Genomic DNA, 6,000 nt, shown 5'->3' on the forward strand with positions numbered 1-6,000 from the left:
CAGTATATACACACACACACACACACACACACACACACACACAGATGTGATGAAGTGCAGGGAAAACAATACATTAATTGAACTATAAGATATTCTACACTTCTTTCTCTCTCAAATTCAGAGCTGATGGGACCAGTAGATTTGAACTTTGGACCAAACTAATTAACATGAGAGATAAATTAATTGAATTTGTCATTGAGGAATGTAGTTATTAGGGTAGCATCAATCTCTGCTACAGCTTTAATTTGATCCACCATCTTTTTGTTACCAGACCAGGACAGAAAACATTCCTTAGGGAGATAAGATATGAGAATGGAAGATATAAGAATGGAAAAATTGAAAAACACAGATTGTATCAACAGTATTTTCCCCACAGAAGTTATAATGTATAACACATATTAGGTATCATATATTTTATACCCGACATTATACAAAACAGACATAAGTGGATATATGACATTAAAAAGTTCAGGAAATGATGCTGTATGTGTTTGTGTTGACATCTTAATTGGTCTTAAATATGCTAAATTACTGTTAAATTAAGTGTCTATTGGTTAATGCTTATGTGCACATCTGAGGTTTCATATAATCAATATATAACATTTTATATAATTATCAATAACATATTAGCTGCATAAGCAACGTCTATTTTACAAGTTTTACTTATTCTGTCAATATATAATGATATTCATAGCCATAAAATGCTGATAAAACATGTAGAATGATATTATCACATCATAAATCCTTAATCTTGTGGTTCTGATTTTTAAAGTTTTGCTATGGTGACTAATCAAGACACCAATAATACCTTATAACTTTTGCAATAAAAGTTGTTGTTGATCATGTGGTTGTCACGGAGTCACAGCCTACACCCTCTCCACATGCCACGCCTACTCGTTCACAATCACCAGAATTCTGAGCACCTGTCCATCATCACCAGGCTCTCATATAAGGACTATCACTTCCCCTCACTCCTCGTCTGATCTAGCATTGACCCACATGTACTTACCTGAACCCTCGCTACCATTGTTGTTCCCCTGGATACCCGTTGTTCCTTCCTCGTCTGTTCCTCTGTGCTGCCTTCCGATTCTGTCATCTACTTCCATCACAACCAGAGCTAAGTTCCAACCTTCTTTTTGTCAAGACTATTCCTGTTGCTTCACCTGTGTCTGAAACCTCTGTCACAATAAATACTGCTACACGTTCACCTACCTCTGTATTCCCGTCTTGTGTCTGACAGAAGATCAGACCCTATGCAGAGCTCTCCGGACACAGGCGGGGACCGCACCGCGGATCCATTTGCTGCACTGGTTCACGCTGTACGGTCCTCACTACCACAAACCACAAAGAGCCTAACCCATGTTTCTCCTGAGATCATCACAGCCGTACAGCAAGCACCCAAGCAGCCACCTGCAACAACGACTACTTCGTCAGCTGCCTCTGCCAGTCCCGTGGCCCGACCAGCGACATACAGCGGCGCGGCGGAGGATTGCAGCGGGTTTTTGCTTCAGTGCTCGCTCTACATCGAGGCCAACACTCACCTGTTCCAGAATGAACGCGGTCGCGTTGCATTCGTCATCTCGCTTCTCTCCGGACGAGCACTACAATGGGCTCAACCCCTCTGGGAAACAAATGCTCCGGTAACGACTTCACTATCCACCTTCTTTGCTCACATGAAAGATGTTTTTGGTCATCCTACCGCTGAACTGTCCGCCCATGATCAGTTATATCATATTCATCAAGGAGAGGAGTCCGTCAGCATGTATGCTCTCCGATTTCGCACTCTGGCTTCAACGAGTGGTTGGAACGAAACTGCTTTGATAAGTACACTCCAATTTCCACCTCAAACCTCTCAACTCATTAAGACTCTGGTCCATGTCGGTAATTCTCATTCCTGTGTTTCAGCACAAGCCCTCATTGACTCTGGGTCGGCTGGGAACTTCATTAGCACCCAAATCCTCCAAGAATTAAATGTTCGTCAGAAGAAATGCCCAGTCGACCTGAGAATATTCACCATCCAAGGAAAGCCGCTGGGTAGAGGTCATGTCCGCCATTACTCCCCCACACTATTCCTCTGCGTTGGCAGCCTGCATATGGAGGAAATTACGTTCATGGTGCTGGAGGAGTCAACCGCGGACATCATCCTGGGACGCCCCTGGTTAAAACGCCCACCAGCCACATATCCAATGGGCAACCGGTGAGATTCTCAAATGAAGTGATGAATGTTTTGAGAAGTGTATTAATCGCCAAGAAAGCCCCAACCAAAATCTCCCGCAACTCCTGATCATCTTCCTATCCTGTCCACCTCTGTGGAGAGCCTGGTGACTAATGTGATAGTGGAAATCCCACCAGCGTACCGGGCGTTCCAGGATGTATTCAGCAATCGGTTGGCTACACGTTTACCACCTCATCGGCCATGGGACTGTGCCATCGACCTCCTCCCAAAGGGTCGGATCTACCCACTGTCCATCCCGGAACAGAAGGCCATGGAGGAGTACGTTCAGGAGGCTCTGCGTCAGGGATTCATTCGTCCATCTACGTCCCCTGCCGCTTCGAGTTTCTTCTTCATGGCCAAAAAGGATGGAGGCTTGAGGCCGTGCATAGACTACCATCACCTGAACTCCCAAACAGTGAAATTCAGTTATCCCCTTCCTCTGGTCCCAGCAGCTTTGGAACAGCTACGAGGTGTCCGTATCTTCTCTAAGCTCGATCTCCGAAGCACCTACAATCTCATCCGCATTAGAAGAGGCCATGAATGGAAGACGGCCTTCATAACCCCGTCAGGACACTACGAATACCGGGTTATGCCGTATGGCCTGTCCAACTCCCCATCCGTCTTCCAGAACTATATGAATGAGATCTTCCGTGAGTACCTGAATCGCTTTGTCATCTATATAGACGATATCCTGATATACTCCAGTTACATGAAAGAACATGAGAAGCATGTACTCCAAATCCTTCAAAAACTACGAGAACATCAACTGTTTCTAAAATTAGAGAAGTGAGTTCCATACCTCCACCATCCAATTCTTAGGCTATATCATCAACCAACATGGTATCAAGATGGACCAGACGAAGGTGGAAACCATCCAACAGTGGCCATTACCCAACACCGTGAAAGAACTTCAACGCTTCTTGGGATTTGCCAATTTCTACAGACGCTTCATTAACCAGTACAGTATGCTTAGTGCTCCTCTCACTTCTATGCTAAAGAACCGGCCCAAGTCTCTCTCATGGACAACACCTGCCCGAGAAGCCTTCTCCTTACTGCAACAGGCCTTCCTATCGGCTCCGGTCCTGGTTCACCCCAATCCAGATCTGCCCTTCATAGTGGAGGTTGACGCCTCAGCAACCGGGATCGGAGTGGTCCTCTCTCAGCGGCAGGGTGACCCCCCCCAAGGCTCCATCCATGTTCCTTCTATTCAAAAAAGTTATCCCCTGCGGAGCAGAATTACGATGTGGGAAACCGGGAGCTCCTAGCCATAAAATCAGCTCTCGAAGAATGGAGACACTGGCTGGAGGGAGCCAAGCAACCTTTCCAAGTCATTACAGATCATCGCAATCTTGAGTATCTCAGAGAAGCCAAACGCTTGAATCATCGCCAGGCCCTGATGGGCTCTCTTCTTCACCCGATTTAATTTCCAGGTCACCTATAGATCAGGTGACAAGAACTGTAGAGCGGATGCCCTTTCTCGCCTTTACAGGGCCGATACTGAACCATCCGTTCCTGAACCCATTCTCCCTCCAGCCGTGCTTGTTAACCCGATTCAGTGGACCATCAACCAACAGATTACTAATGAGAATCTACAAAACCCAGCTCCGCCGGGAGGTCCAGAGGGGCGTCTCTATGTTCCCCCAACCCATCGCCAGCCCATCTTGGACTTAACTCATACATCCCCGGGCTCTGGACACCCAGGCAGGAGAAGGACCCTCTCGCTCCTGAAACAACACTACTGGTGGCCCTCCATGTCTCGGGATGTCTCTCGATATGTGCAAGGATGCTCCGTCTGTGCCGTTGCTGACACCCCTAGGAAGCTACCAGAAGGGAAACTCGTGCCTCTGCCCATCCCCGAGCGACCCTGGACGCACATTGGAGTAGACTTTATGACCGATCTTCCTCCATCCCAAGGTTACACAAGCGTCCTGGTCGTGGTTTATCGATTCTCTTAATCTTGCAAACTCATTCCCCTCAAGGGTCTACCTACTGGTCTACAGACGGCAGAAGCAGTCTTCCATCAAGTTTTCCGCCACTTCGGACTCCCAGAGGACATTGTCTCGGATAGAGGTCCCCAATTCATCTCACTCGTCTGGAACGCCTTCTTCCGTCTCCTAGGGGTGTCCATCAGTCTCTCCTCCGGATACCATCCTCAAACCAAACGGCCAGACTGAGCGTAAGATCCAGGAAGTCGGGGAGATTCCTGAGACTGTATTGCCACCAGAACCAGGACAGCTGGAGCCAATACCTACCCTGGGCTGAATACGCACAAAATTCACTCCGTCAAACCACCACTGGGCTCACCCCATTTCAATGTGTCCTGGGCTATCAGCCACCCCTCTTCCCCTGGTCAGGTGAGCCCTCCGAGGTTCCAGCTGTCAACCACTGGTTCCAGCAAAGCGAGAGGGTCTGGGACTCGGCTCACGTGCATCTCCAACAGGCAGTCCGGCCGACGCCCGAAGAGGTCCCACTCCGCAATACCAACCTGGCCAGAAGGTTTGGCTATCCACTCGGGACATCCGTCTCATGCTGCCTTGCCGTAAGCTGAATCCCCGGTATATTGGTCCATTTACCATCGAGAGGCAGCTGAACGAAGTAACCTACAGACTCAACCTCCCTGCTCACTACCGTATCTCACCTTCATTCCATGTCTCGTTACTGAAACCTCACACTGACCCTTTATCTCCTCCCTCCACAGAGTCTGGTGATGATGCGGTACCTCCTCCTCCTGCCATCGATGAGACTCAAAACATCTACCGGGTACGGGCCATCCTCGACTCCAGACGACGGGGTCCACAGCTGGAATACTTCGTGGACTGGGAAGACTACGGCCCCGAGGAACGATGCTGGGTGAACCGCAACGACATCCTGGACCCTACTCTACTTACCCAATTCCATCAGGAACACCCAGATCGTCCAGCTCCTCGGGGTCGTGGCAGACCCCGTCGTCAACATCCCGTCCGGCCGTTGGAAGCCGCCCGTGGAGGAGGGGGTACTATCACGGAGTCACAGCCTACACCCTCTCCACATGCCATGCCTACTTGTTCACAATCACCAGAATTCTGAGCACCTGTCCATCATCACCAGGCTCTCGTATAAGGACTATCACTTCCCCTCACTCCTCGTCTGATCTAGCATTGACCCACATGTACTTACCTGAACCCTCGCTACCATTGTTGTTCCCCTGGATACCCGTTGTTCCTTCCACGTCAGTTCCTCTGTGCCGCCTTCTGATTCTGTCATCTACTTCCATCACAACCAGAGCTAAGTTCCAACCTTCTTCATGCCAAGACTATTCCTGTTGCTTCACCTGTGTCTGAAACCTCTGTCACAATAAATACTGCTACACGTTCACCTACCTCTGTGTTCCCATCTTGTGTCTGACAGTGGTAAAATGCATTATATATATAATCTTTAGAGGTATGACTGTGGTTGGTTATGCCCATTTATGAAAACATCAACATATAAGATGTATAAGGAATTATGGTTTCTGCTTTCCAAACTTTTGGGAATTTGTAAAGTAAATGAATTGTAATGGGTGTAAAATCATTTTGATGGTTGTAAACTGAATGAATGTAAATAAAACTGAATGAATGTATGCCTTCACTGTGAAAGGCCAGAATAAAATGTCTACTGTAGATTATCTTACATCTGGATTGGTGCTTGCCTGACCAGTCATCAAACTATTTCATTTTTAATTTGCATTTACATCTTAACTGTAAGTGTTACATCCATGTCAGAACCCTTTGTCCACACAATTATTTCCTTCCCAGAAAGAAAAGATA

Source organism: Cyprinus carpio, chromosome A6 (assembly GCF_018340385.1).
Source record: "Cyprinus carpio isolate SPL01 chromosome A6, ASM1834038v1, whole genome shotgun sequence".
Taxonomy (NCBI): Eukaryota; Metazoa; Chordata; class Actinopteri; order Cypriniformes; family Cyprinidae; genus Cyprinus; species Cyprinus carpio.